The sequence below is a fragment of the Lissotriton vulgaris genome, chromosome 6 (assembly GCF_964263255.1).
Source record: "Lissotriton vulgaris chromosome 6, aLisVul1.2, whole genome shotgun sequence".
Lineage (NCBI taxonomy): Eukaryota > Metazoa > Chordata > Amphibia > Caudata > Salamandridae > Lissotriton > Lissotriton vulgaris.
This window is the reverse complement of record NC_141694.1, coordinates 105,461,545-105,476,628: the sequence shown is the minus strand read 5'-3', so window position 1 is coordinate 105,476,628 and position 15,084 is coordinate 105,461,545.

Here is a 15,084-nt window from a genome sequence, read left to right as displayed (position 1 = left end):
GGGTAAAATAAAACCATTTGAAAAACACTTTCCCTTGAGTTCAAGGTGAAGAATTATAGAGATGTTTTCAAATGTATATTTGCACTAGAGAAGTCTTTAGTTTGCGTCAGAACTGCAACCTATCTGTGGGGGCAATACACCTTAGGAAAATTATTGGGCTGTACTTTATTTATGTGGGGGGGGGGGGGTGGGCTTAAGCAGGTTTTTATTATCACTTTTAAAATTGCTGTGTATTTATAGATGATTACGGATGTTTTATTTCTTTTTCATGCACTTTTATGGCCCTGTATCTTTGTGCTGAATAAAGATGTCTAGAAAGAAAAAGGTAATATAAAAACAGCCACTATCTAATATTTATTCAATGATATTTATTAACAGTTTTGGAGAATCAATGCAAGCCTCTATCAAATGTTAGCACTATAAATAATGTTATCAAATAGCATATTTACACAAATACCCACTGAATGGATGCAATAAAAGTTCATTATGATCATAGTGGACTGGTGGTCCCAAGAAAAACAGTGCAGCACAGCGCAAGTGAAATAAGTGACTGAATACTAATAAAGTGCACAATTCAGGAAAGCAAGCATCACTAAAGGCCACATTCAAAACTTTTATAACCATCCTATAACTAGAATAACAGTTGGATTCTCTGTTTTCTAACTTAAGCATAGGCTAAACAGTAGGTAAGTGGTGTAACTCCTCTTACTTCCTGAATATTATTTATAATTCAGTCAGCCTATATGCTCAGATGAGGAGGCGTCCTTTTATCCCTGAACCATTTGCTCAGGCCAGGTGTTTGTAATTATCATTCCCAGCGCCTCATTGGTATAATGGCGTAAAAAATGTACAAGCACTTTGTGTTCTATTATCAAGTAAACTTTATTTGTATTAGCCTACCACTGGGCTGGACAAACACTTCCCAATATTCGTCATGTCTCACTATATCCGTTTGAAACATGAGCGAGACGAAGTCACACCCTCATTAAGTAGTGTCTTGTTATGTTCATAAGCCCGCGTAATCTATGCCGTGTCTTCCGCATTGCACGCATTCCTGCGACCTCACCTTGAGCATTCGAACTACAAAATGATGTCACATCTGTGACGTTTGTAGTTCAACAAGCGGTATTCAATCCGATGGGTTTAGCCATGTCAGCAACAACTAAAATGTCAACACTAGTGGGGCATTTTGCCACGCTTGGTTAAAACCTATCGAGAGTTTCATTAAAGCCAAAAGCGGGTAGCATATCATGAATCAGCGCAACAACGTCAATTCCACGTTTCACACATGAATACGGATTCCCACATTAGAACTACAAAATGACGTCACCGCCGTGACATTTGTATTTCAGCAAGCGACATTTAGTCCAACTTTATTGACCATGTCAGCAGCAATGTAAAAAATAGTGGAGCATGTTAAATCACTTGTTGAAAAAAGAAGAAAACTAGAGCTTGACCAATGTCTAATAGAGCATAACAGCTGTGGGACAATAAAATGGCATTAAACCTCAGAAGGCACACCCTCCACAATTCAATGAAAAATGTATATTAGGAGATATATACAGTGAGCCCAATAAGATATCCCTAAAGAAAGTGAACACTCGGTAAGTTATCATTATGTCGCACAATGGCCAACAGATGCTTATGCCTATATATAGCAACTAGTAGCATACATATGGCCGACACTATTTCGAAAAAGAGGGCCAAATATGATGGTGTTTCCAAGGGAGGGGTTTAGATACTTCATGCTAAGTACTGAACATAAATGTGTAAGCATAATCTTAGATAGAGACTACCAAGTTCACCTAGTAGAGTATAGGAAGATTATCCCCATTAATGGGTGTCCCACATACGGCCAAGCTCAATGGTCAAACCCATAAGTAGACACAAACCGAGTGTCTCAATACCGGATGTGCACTGGCTCTAACTGAATGAACGACAATCTTCAAAGAACCACAAAAGTGTGGTATCTCCGAAGTAGATAGTAACCTGAAAAACTACTCAACTGGCTTGTCTCTACCCTTCCAGATATTCTCAATTAGACTGCTGGCAAAGAAGAATATCTAAGAGATCACAGGCTTGCCCAAGGTATATTGTCATTTAAGCCTTGTGTATCACTATGCAATCTGAATACCCATTTCTGTTCTTTAACCCCTTCGCTGTGGGGATTTTTTTACCTGCTGTGCTGGGGGGGATGGGGGCGCGCACAGCGCCTGCATGCTCATCATGAGGCACGGCGCTCCTGTGCTCATGACGAGCTGAACTCAGGTGCGTTGGCTCCCGTGGAACGTTCAGCACAGGAGGGGAATTCTCCCCGCACCTGAGCGTTCCACGGGCAATGATGAACTGAGCTCGTCATGAGCACCGGAGCGCCGTGGCTCATGACTTGCTCAGCTCGTCATGAGCATGGGAGGGGTTAATAAACACGTATTTGGAAATATCACTACAATGTGAAGGTATGAATGGCTTCTCAAGGACTGTCCATTGGAAGTCCTCAGCTCCATGATTCTTCTCAACAAAGTGTCTCGTCAGCTTAGTCAGTGTTTTTTTGCACCGGAATGAGCTTTTATGTTCCAGCATGCAAGATTTAACCTCGCGGGTCGACATACCCACATACTGGATCTGACAAGGGCAACTCAACAGATAAATGAGGTTCTAGCTGTTACAATTAGTAAAAGTAGATTGAATCCATGGTCGATTGGTCCCTATATTAATGGATGTAGAATCTTAAGTCTGAGGACAGACCGAACACCCCCCACAAGGGTGATGTCCTACGACCGCCAGTAGATCTCATAGTGTACCCACAGTTCTCCTAGGTATTGATTTAGGGCGGGTATGTACCAACCGATCCCGTAGGTTGCCCAATATTTTGAATGCAAAGAGAGGGAGAGATATTTTCTCATTACAACCCTCTGTATGCTGGTAGCTTTAGTGCAAAATGTGCTTACAAATGTTAAACGATCCAGGGGTGGTTTGGTTACAGGAGGTTCCAAAAGGGCCTCACGATGGTTATTCCTCGCTCATTTTGCCCAGAGTTGGACAAATGTTAGTTAGGGGTCTCAACCAATGCCAGGTGGTATAAACTGTCAAAGAGATGAGAATGGTAAACACGCGCTATGAAAATAAAGATCTGTTTGAATACACTCCCTAGAAATCTGAAATCCGTATCACAAAGCAAGTGGGGGACCAGTACTTTCCAGTCAAAAGGTATAAAATATGTCCTATCAATTAGCAAAACCAAAAGTATACCACATATTAAATTATATATGTTAATGTTTAGGTATTTAAAAATAAATTTGGTTATTAAAGAAACTCCTTTGAAACATCAGAATTGTAGTTGTTTCGTAGCAAGAAAGATAGGCTGCCTAAGAAAATATTTGTAAAAGAAAGATGGGCTGTAGTGTGAAAAATAGTGTTGATTTGGCATCAAACTTGTTTCCAAAATTGAAAAACATGTGTACATATAAAAAGCATTTGTTTAAGATCAGATTCAATCTGGGAGCATGTCCAGCAAGTATTGGGATTTGTGTTATGAATCATATGTAAGCGGGTGGTGATGAGAAACAATCGATTATACATTTTTTAAAAAGTGTTTGTGTTATGCTGGCTGCTCTGGAAGATTTCCTAATTTTTGTCCAAATTTTGTTCCACATAGAAATAGGCCATTCTGTCTCTAGATCCACTTTTGTTTTGTCGCAAATCTCTGGAGGTGTCATTAGACTGGTATATATGGTAGAAGCCTTGGTATGTATGAATAAAAGAGTGTGCCAAGGGAAGAGGGGTTGGGAAAGTACGAAGGGTGAAGTTTTGACTTTAGTGTATACATCAAGTATTGTACAAAACTAAAAATGCAGTTTAAAAGGAAGAAGGCAAATGATAAAGAGTTTGTAATTGTGTAAACTGAATGGGCGAATCATGTTTGAAAAATTGGTGGACCCAAAGCAGGCCTTTATTTCCCCAAGTTTTCCAATATATGGGTTTTCTGTTAATAAGAATGTGTTTATTGTTCCAGATTGTGGAATTGAGAAAAGTATCTGAGTTGTGTGTGATGAAATGGGGTGCATTAGATAATAATTTACAGGAGTGTTTAATAATGGAAGTAGAAAGTGTTTGTGGTTTACGAGTAAAGGAGAGGTATTCCTGAAATGAGAGGGGACTTAAGAAAGAGGCTTCGAGATCCACCCAAAGAGGTTCATCCCCATTCTGGTTTGTAATCCAATTTGATAGTTGTCTTAACTGAAAGGCTTTGTGATAATTGAAAAAGCGGGGGAAATTGACACCACCTTCAGATTTCGGTCTTGTTAACTTTTGTAATGCCATTCGAGATTTTTTAGCATTCCATAAAAAGGAAATTAAAATGGAATTCATTTTTTGAAAAGATTTAGATATAATGGATATTGGTATATTAGGAAGGATGTACAAAACTATGGGAGTCAACATCATTTTAATTGTGTCCAGGCAACCCCACCAAGAGAGATGGAGGGGGTGCCATCTTGCAGTAAGCTCTTTAAGTTTGGCAGAACATGTATCCATATTTAGGGATATACAAGATTTTATAGAGTTAGAAAACCAAATGCTGAGATAACTTATGTGTTTAGAATTCCAATTGAAATTAGAAGTTTTTAAATCATCCTTAAAGGTGTATTTGGTTAGGGGAAGTATCTCACAATTCCCTCTAATCAGTTTTATCCATATACCAGACCATAGGCATCCACTTCTCCCAGGAAAACTGTGAGTGAGGATTGTGGCTGGAAAAGAAAAACTAAAACGTTGTCAGCGTATGCTGCTAATTTAATTTGTTGAAGATCTTAGATAAGGCCTGTGATTAAGTGGTTCTGTTGAATTTTTGACAGAAAGGGTTCCAAAGCCAAATTAAAAAGAAAGGGGGATAAGGGGCAACCCTGACAAACTCCTCGATTGAGCCTAAAATAGAGGAGGAAAATGAAAAGCCAATACACTCTGTCGAAGGATTTTCCCACATCTAATGCGATAGCTGTTAAAGAATCTGGATATTGAGAGGATTTGGATAAAAGCTCAAAGAAGTTATCAGTGATGTTACGACCTTTTACAAAACTGGATTGTTCTTTGCCAAGCAACAGAGGGAGATGTGGTTCTAAGGCTTTTAAACCTTTTTGTAATCCACGTTAACTAAGGATATAGGCCGATAATTCTTACAGAACCGTGGAACCTTGTCTGCCTTCTGAATTAAACAAATTAAGGCATCAGAAAAAGAGCCAGTGGAATTAGAAGACGTGATGAAAGAAGAAATGAGATTATGTAAGTGTGGAATTAGTAAGTGGGCCAAATGCAAATGAAACTCTACTGTGAATCTGTCAGGACCAGGAGCCTTATCTTTTTTAAGTGGTTTTAAAGCGTTCAACAGTTCTGCTTGCAAGAGATCATCCTCTAAGGGAGATAAATCCAGCCAGGGGTCAATGTGCTGCTGAATTGTGGAGAAATAATGTGAGAGATCTATATCTCAGGGTGTATTTTCTGGTGTGTAAAGGGACTTGTAGAAATTTATGAATTCTTGAAGTATTTCAGTCTTTGAGCTTTGGCATTTGGTTGTCATCTAGAATGGAATCAATATTGAGTTTGTGTTGTTTAATCTGTAAGTAATTGGCTAGAAGTTTACCTGATTTGTTTTGGCCACCATAGTATTTCGCTGAAGATTTTATCAGATACAGGGAGGCTTGTGTGGTAGTGGATTCATTAAAGGCAATATTTGCATTGATATGGTCCTTGAGGGATTCTTTAGGATTGGAGGTGTGAAAGGAGTGTTCTAGTTGTTTAATTTTAGCTAGAAGAGTATTGTGTGGTATATGAGACGCTTTACGTTTATTTGATGCAAATCTTATAATGAAATCTCGGGCAGTAGCCTTAAAAGCGTCCCATACTGTGTGATAAGAGACATCATTTGTGAGATTAATGGAAAACAAATTCCTGAGAAAAAAATGCAAAGGACGAATTGAAACTAGAATCGAGAAGTAAGGACTTGTTGAAATGCCATTTTTTGGATGATGTAGATTGGTTCAAAATGTCTAATTGAATAGAAACAGGTGCGTGATCTGAAATAAGAATGGGGCCTATGTCCGCAGATCGGAGGGATTGGGAGATGCTTCTTGAAATAAAAATGTGGTCTATTTGATATTGGGTATGATGAGGAGGGTAAAAAAAAGGAATATTCTCTTGTGAATGGGTTACATAGTCGCAAGGAGTCCAGTAGATTTCACGTTGAATAGTTTGAGTGAAAGCTTTATGTTCTGCATTCAAATGAAAAGGCGATGTGGATTTCCTGTCCATAAACGTTTCCATCACCTGATTGCAAGTTCTGGGATGGGTATTTAAGCAACAACTGGGAGATTCGAGACCGGAGCATATATCTTGAGCAGGGACAGGAGATTAGTGAAAACCCATCTACCCTCAGTGTCTGATTCCTGAGAAACAAGCTAGATATTCAATGCTTTGTGGCAGAGAGTTACATCTCCATTCCTTTGACCATCTCCTGGCAAGAAAAACACTTCACCAACCCAATTTCTTTTGAGTTTAAGTGATTCACTTTCAGTGAGATGGGATTCTTATTCTAACGCAATACTAACATTTAATTTGGAAAGGTGGGTCAAGACTCTCTGTCATTTGATAGGGGAATTCAAGCCTCAAAGACATGGATGAGATAAAAGTAATAGAAATAAAAGTGAACCGGTAAAATACTGTACATTATGAACAAGAATACTTGTGAAAAATGCAACAAGCAAAACTATGTCAAACATTGGAAAAAACCTTCTATGGACTACAAAAATGCTAATAATCAAAACCAAACGAGAGAAGTAAAAGGGGTATGACAGAAAAAGATGAAGGAATAGGAGTAAAGATACAAGAAGGGATGATGTATAAGAAAAAGATAACTGATAGAATAGTATGCAGGAAAAAGAAGTGAGAAAGAACATAAAAGCGATAATGAGTACTACGAAAAATAGTAAAGATAGATAGAACATACCTCCAAGGAATTCAAAACAATGAAGGGGTGGGGGTTAGACCACATGGAACGATGATACATCCAGACTCAATGAGGTAGGACAAGGGAGACAACGGGATGTAGACAACATATTGGGCAAACTCGGTGAATAGATTGAGCCGAACCCTGTAAAGAGAAAAGGAATGATTAGTAATGCTGAACAAATTGCGATAATTAACACTTTAAAATATGAAGTGAAAATGATTATACTAGGGTACAAACGATTAAATTAAGACAGGCAAAACCAAATGGTAGTGTGAGTTCTGCAATAGAAAAGATACAACAATTCAAGAAACTACAAAATATGAAGAACAGAAGCAAGCTCATTCGAAGCGTGCATTAGAAGTGTCCATCTGATCCGGGCAATGCGCATTAAGGAAACTTCAAATTTAATTGGGTCTTTGTAAGTCGCTGTACTCTTATTGTGGGTAACCTTGAACAAGCAAGGGTGGAAAAGTCCAAACCTAGCTCTGATAGAACTTTATGCTGGCCCCCTGGTAAGAAATTCTCTGCCACGATCCCCCGTTGACTTGGCGTAATCCTGTCAAAAGAAATGTTGGTTGCCTGAAAATCGTATTCATTTCACGAGTTTGGCTGCCTGCAGGACTTTGAGAAGATCAGTGTATTCAGGAAAGTATAATATGGAACCTCTGGGTTTTTTCGTGCTTGAGGCTGACAAATGCATCGGGCCTAGATGATGAGCTCTTTGGATGTTTAGGATGGTGCCTTCAGGTAAATTGAGGAGCGATGGCAAGATCTTTTGAAAGATAGAGATGGGGTCAGGTCCTTCTGAACCTTCTGTCAGACCATAAATCCAAAGGTTATTTTTCCTGCTTCTGTTCTCCAAATGTTCAACTTGCTTTTAGAGAGTTGTAACTGTGTTTGAAGAGCCATCCTTATAACAACAGAGGAGTTTAGCGCCTCGATGAATTGTTCAGCTATAGTGACCCTGTCTTCTAATTTCTCCCAGCCATCTGTAAGAACTTGGATTTTAGAGTTAATTTCCTCCACAAATGGTCGCAGAGCATGGATTTCCTCTAGAAGAAGATCCATAGAAACAGAGGAAGGGTCCTTTTTTAATCGCATAGTCGTAACCTTAGTGCCTGCCAATGAACAACTTGTAATAATTGGAGCTGCCATTTTAGGGGACAAACTCAGTGCTGCTTTCGTTTGGGCGCAGTGGGTACAAAATTTGGCACATGTCAAAAGTGTGTGTTTAGAGGCTGGTTGTAAAGAAAGAGCTTTTTTCAATCTGCCCATAAAAGGAGGTACAGTTAGTATCAGAATTAATGTCAATCGGGGTGCAACAAACCCTCAGATTAAGAATAAGCAGACTGAGGAGTGGCGCAGAGTTATTAATGAAGTATCATGATCCAGAACAATAGTAATGACCACATGCGTTTAGTGATTAATACACAAACTGAATGCCAATACATATATTTGAAAGCTGTGACAGTGAAGCACTATGGGGTGCAGTATGCAGTTGAGAGCATTCATTTTACAGAGATGACCAAAACATAACAGGGATACATTTCTAATAAATTCTGAGTAACAGTGTGGCAGCAGAATAACAAAGCACCATACAGAGCTGTCAAAGCGGTCAGAGCAACAGTACCGGGAGCCTTGGTGAAGAATAAAATGCAGTTAAGGAGCGCATGAGGTAAGGGAAGGTATCGCTGTCTATCCTCATTGAGCAAGGCTGAGGTGAAGCCGGAATTATTGAAAAAGGAGCAACATATGTAAAAGTTCTGGAAAGAGCTGCTTCATTCTCATGTGGATATTCGTTGGGCAAGAAAAGAAAACTTGAAGCAGTTTCACACAGCGGGACGAGCAGTGACAGTAATCCCTCACGAAATGCGAGCAACGCTAAGATGGCGGCTGTGAAGCCTGTTCCGAGGAAGTCAGGAAATATAAGGCTGAGATGCACCTTAAGAATGCTGGAAATTGTTTCATCTACTTGGGAGGAGGTTCCGATGATGCCTCGTTCAAACTGGCCAGACAATGCCATGAATTACAAAAGAAATACTGTCTGTCTCCCTGCCGTCCTCATCCGAGTCACAGGAATGCTGCCATCGTCCTTGGGCGCTAGCCACACCCCCCAAATCAAATGAAATCAAACTAAAGTACAGAGATAAGCCACTTTGTCGAATAATTAGCATGACATATTGCTCATTCTTTGTTGCTTGCACAAAATGACTACAAAATGCCAATTGGAACAGTGACTCACTATACGTCACATGCTATTGCTTAATATTCGAACCCTCCTGAAGACATCAAATGGCTTTTGAGAAATAACACAGACCCAAAATGCTTATATGAAAATGTGCACTCAAAGCACCCTGCAGAAGTGTGGATCAAAAATCGCCATAATGAAAGGCAAAACAGGTGTAAAGCAATAATACAATCAAGTTGAGGTAGAAGAGCACTTACCAGTCAACACTACAACTGACTCTGCAGAGCTAATGGACCACTCAAACTAATGTATGGGCCTTTTATTGATACAAGGCAGTAAGCCAATCCAACCATGAGAGAGAGTATGTAGCCGAATGGCTAGAGCAGTACCTCTCAAATCAGGGGAACCGGGTTCGAGTATCGTTAACAACGCTCAGAATCCTGTGATTCTGGGCAAATCACTTACAGCCTGATTCATCATTGGGAGGTTTTGCGAGTCTCTAATAGAGAATCATAAGGAATCGCTATTAGAGACTCGCAAAACGGTATTCATGTAGGAATCGCAAAATAAAATGCGATTCCTACACATTCCTTATTTGCGATTAGCAAATTGCTAATCGCAAATAAGGAAAAACTCCCCATTCATTCCTATGGGCCAAAAGGCCCATAGGAATTAATGGGGAGTATTCCTTATTTGCGATTAGCAATTTACTAATCGCAAATAAGATAGCGATTTGAAGGGTGCCAGGGGTGTCCAAAGGACACCCTGTAGCACCCCTTAAATGCACATTTGAACAGGTGTTGCGCACACACATGTCCAAAGGACATGTGTGTGTCTAACATGCAAAAGAAAAAAATGCACTAAAGTGCTTTTTACTCTTTTTTCGCAATTTACCACCAAGTCAGACTTGGTGGTAAATTGCGACCAAATATTGCGATTTAGCAATTTCTAATTGGTTGATGAATTGCATTTAAGGAATCTCTATTAGAGATTCCTTAAATCCAATTCCTCGCAAATATGCGATTTCGGTAATAGCGATTTTTGCATTTGGGATGATGAATCCCAAATGTAAAAATCGCACTCGCAAAGGGCCAGATTCTCAGAATCTGGCCCTTTGCGAGCGCAATTCAGCTTGATGAATCAGGCTGTTAATCCCCCTGTGCCTAACAAAAATGAATGTGTCCTTTTATAATGCAACTGGTGCTCATGTAAAGCGCTCTGATGCCTGATACCTTTGGGTCAAGTTTGGGCTATATTTTGCGTGGAAAAAAAAATGCACACCGCTACTCATGTAACCAACCATCTAAGCAGTTTGCTCATTTCAAGTTACATTTTTATTTATGATTCAGAACTTCAATGAGTTCCGCATAAAAGATATACAAATAAAAGAAAATTTCAATATATCAAATCATCCTGATGTTAATTCCAAAGTGGTTTGCAGAACAATGAGGTATTGCTGAACACAACAAAACCATGCATGAAGAATACTGTCACTAATCATGAAAAAACTTGTAAAGTGTAAATATCCTCATAGAATCAAAAAAGAATGACTCAAAATCGAAAGGGAAAAAAGACTCGCTGAGACAGATCTTACAAAGGATGAAAGTGTGCCTTTGTCTTTAGAGGACCCCACTGCAATTGAATCAGTAAGCAAGATAAGTGCCCAATATCCGAGGGATCAATGAAAGACTAGGTACCAGAATGTCACATTGCATGCTAAAAATCGCTTCTGTAGAGCAAAGAGCTATCCATAAGCAACAGTTTGTTGTCAACGGATAAATATGTCAGACAGATATTTCCAAGTTCATGTTTTGACCAAATGCCTCTACCCCAATGTTTTATTCGTCCACATGAGATAGAACTAACGTAGCCCATCTGCTGGCATTCACAGCGGGTCAACATTGCAGCAGGCAAACCCGTGGTCTGGTTTGGGAAGCTCTATAATTTGCTAAGAGATATCCTCAATTATCTTGATTTTGTCCAAATCTAGGGTTCTCGATCACACAACAGTTGATCCTGCTGTAATGCTGGGTGGTTCTGGATTTTAATGTTTATGAGTAGCTGTCCCATATATATGTAATTAGGTGTGCACCAAATCGGACGTCACCCTTCTAGAATTACAACGTATAGAACGTCTTAGAGTGTGATTGACATTTTTTATGTTTAGAACTTTGGTTTCTAGGCAATATTCATAGACAGTAGATGTTCCACATTTATAGTGACTTAGGTAGACCCCATTGTGACTGTAATTTAGGAAGATTGCTGATAGCAGAGCAGCTCTGACTATGTTATCATGTTTTTTTTTTTCCAATTTGAAAGAGAGCAGAGCGCTATCAGGTATGTTTAGGGTGTCTTGTGCCAAATTTCAGTGCTTTTTTGAACATTTTCTTTTGCTTCTTGTTGCCTACTATGGCTCGGTTAAATTAAGCAGGCCTATTTTTGGGAGTGTCACAATTATGTTTGTTACACGAAATCCCCCAAATCACACCATTACGCCACTTTGTGTAATTACGTACCAATCCAGGGAAACATTTACCATAAACTCGTGTGACAACAAGACACAAAAGTGGCTGTTTGTGGTGCTTTTGTTTAAATGAGTCCTTGTGACAAAATTTGAATGATTCACATTTTTGCGTAATTTTGCACTGTTTCACATCATTTTGCTGCAATTACGCAAAATAAAATTACATGAAATTCACCTACTGGCAACATCGAAAGCGCTCTCAAATATCAATTTCTCATCTGAGTCATTTATGACTCAGGATTAAGTAGCTGCTCTATCTCTGCACATACCACAGCTCTTCCAAACTTGATGAAGCAATCCTCTTGCCAAAAGCCAATTGACAAGATGATCAGATTCCATGAAATAATCGTTCTTTCTATATTAATCCCTTCTCAAACTAAAGAATTTGGCAAAGGATGTTAGCCCTCACGTTTCACAGGTGGTGAGTGTTTTACACCAGTAAACTATTTATTTCTGATGGCTTTCTAACTAGTGTGGTGTACAGTTTCTCTCCATCAGTGTTGATGTCAAGTCTAGAAATTGGACGTTATTAGAATTAGGATTGGGTGTTTAACCAGTACAGAAACATATTCCCTGCATACTCATTTCCTCTCCATATCATGACGATCATTAGACCCTGAATATCTGTGCTGATGTTGAAATCATTAATTTATATATATATCTTGGGACAATGCTACACCTTTGACTTGGAAATATAAATCCCTTGTGAAAGAGACATCATTCACGATCAGTGTTAGCTCAGTCAATTAATCAGTCAATCAATCAGTAGATTTGTAGAGCGCTTCTTGTCAGCCGTGAGGGTATCAAGGTGCTGAGATGTGTGATGAAATCAGTGGGGACCCTTACTGGATGTTCAAATTTCTCCAGGGTTTCAGTGATTGCTCCGAGGGTCTCAGACTCGGAAATGCTGATGCATAAAGACTGAACGTCCATAGTTACCAGCAGCTCTGAACCACAGTTGAAAGAAATGCTGTCAATGGTCTTGATGAAATCCATACTATCACTCAGGAAGGCTGAGTCTCAGATCCATAATGGTTTGTTAAATACCTTTACCTATTGGCTGAGGGGATCAAGTATTTCCTGCTCTTGTGAATTTTTGGAAGAGTATAGCTGGTTGGTATTCTCTAAATGTTTTTATAAAGAAACTCAAATTAATTTTAGCTGGGATAACAGAGTTCTAATCCAGGTAGCGTGATTTCTCTAATGTCTTTAGCTATTTCATCAGTTGGAACAGGTCTTAATTTCCTGTAGTGATTGTTAACACTGCACTGGCGTAACACCTCTGCTTGATATTGGGTGATGACTCCACCACCCTTGTCAGCCAGTTTGATAATAATAGGATGATTATTCTTCAGACTGGAAATTGCTAGATTCTCTTCAGGCGAGATGTTATATCAGACATACAGCCTCTGTTGCTTGAAAGTTTCTATGCATTTTAAGACTATTCTTTCTAAAGTCACTATTTCAGCAGGTATGAGGGTGGATTAAAGTGGATGGTGGTTGTAAGCCAGTTGAGTCATGCTCTTAATTATATGTATTCCGACCAAGAAAGTACTCTCCGTAATGCTATGTTATGTTATGTTATGTTAAAAAAATTTGTACCGCGCACGTACACCGAGACGGTTTCTTGGCGCTCATAACAGACATGACGAACCAGGTCAGGAAGTATTACTCAAAGGCCGCCTTAAAGAGGTAAGTTTTCAAGGTTTTTCGGAACAGTTCGTAAGAGGGACAATGGCGAAAGGAAGAAGGGAGGGAATTCCAGAAGGTGGGGCCTAAAAAAGAAAAACGAAGGCCGCCGTGTTTTTTGCGGCGGTTCAATGGAATGCATAGAAGATTGTCAGCAGAGGATCGTAGATTGCGAGTTGGGAGGTATCGCTTGAGTTTAGAGGAAATGAACTCAGGGGCGTGATTGTGAAGGGATTTGAATAAGGTGCATCCGAGTTTGAAGGAGCACCGTTTAGCCACAGGGAGCCAATGAAGGCTCCTCAGGAGGGGGGAAACATGCTGGTGTTTGGGTTGGTGAAACACCAGGCGGGCAGCCTGGTTCTGAATTAACTGAAGTTTTTGAAGCTGGTAGGCAGGGATCCCCGTATACAAAATGTTTGCAAAGTCAACCCTGGAGATGACCAAAGCCAATATAGCTAGTATGAGTGCCTCTCTGGTTAGAAATCTACAGATCTTGCGGATCCTGCGCAGCTGGAAAAAGCAGGATGATGTTACTGCTGAGATCTGAGGTTTCATAGATTGATCCTCAGAGATGATCACTCCTAGGCTTTTCACAGAGCTGACCGGGCGAGGGGGGAAGCCAAGGGAAGGGGGCCAATAGTTGTCATCCCAAGGGTTGGTGGGGCCGCCCACCAGAACAAGTTCCGTTTTAGACGGATTCAACTTGAGTTGGCTGTGAGCCATCCAATCAGAGATGAGTAGCATTGTGGTTTGGGTGTTAAGGCAAGAAGAAGGTGAAGTGTCCAGAGGGAAAATCAATTGCAAATCGTCTGCATAATTATATATTGTAGCTGGGGAATGACGAAGGGAAGCCATGAGTGGTTGCATATATAGATTGAAGAGAAGAGGGGAGAGAGCTGAACCCTGGGGAACACCACAAGTGAGGGGGGTAAAAGGAGCAGAGAAGGTGGAGAGGTGGACTGCCTGGGAACGACCTTGCAAGAAGGATCGAACCCAATCAAGGGCGACGCCTCGGATGCCGGCGTTGCTGACACGGTCGATCAAGATGGTATGATCGACCGTGTCAAAAGCCGCCGACAGATCTAACAGTACAAGGGCTTGGGGGATATTGTTGTCGGCGCCAGTTCTAAGTGTGTCCATTACTGCCGCAATCACCATCTCTGTGGAATGTAGTGGGCGAAAACCAGCCTGATGGGGGTCGAGGAAAGAGGAAGTTTCCATAAAGGTACTCAGACACTTGGTTACGTAAGTCTCCAAGATCTTTCCTAAGAAAGGGAGGAGAGAAATAGGTCTGTAATTACTCATCACAAGAGGGTCTGCGCTGGGTTTTTTCAAGATAGGTAGCACTATGGCCTGCTTAAAAGCCTCTGGAACAACTCCTGATGTTAAGGAGGAGTTGAGAAGGGCCAGGGCGGGGTCGGGGCAGAGCCTAAAGATTTCTTTGAAGATATGTGGAGGGCAGCAGTCCCTAGGGGAGCCAGAACTGACTTTATGGAGAAGGCTGTGAAATTCAGTGATAGAAATGGGAGGGAAAGTATGGAATTTCTGGGCGTTTTCCATTGCTTCCCCCATTCTGCACTGTCCTGCTTGGTTTTTTTTCTACTCTAGTTCCTCTGTCCCTTTCTCGTTTGTTGCTTTCCACACCCTTGTTTCAATTTTTTATTTTTAAAGAACAAGGCAGCT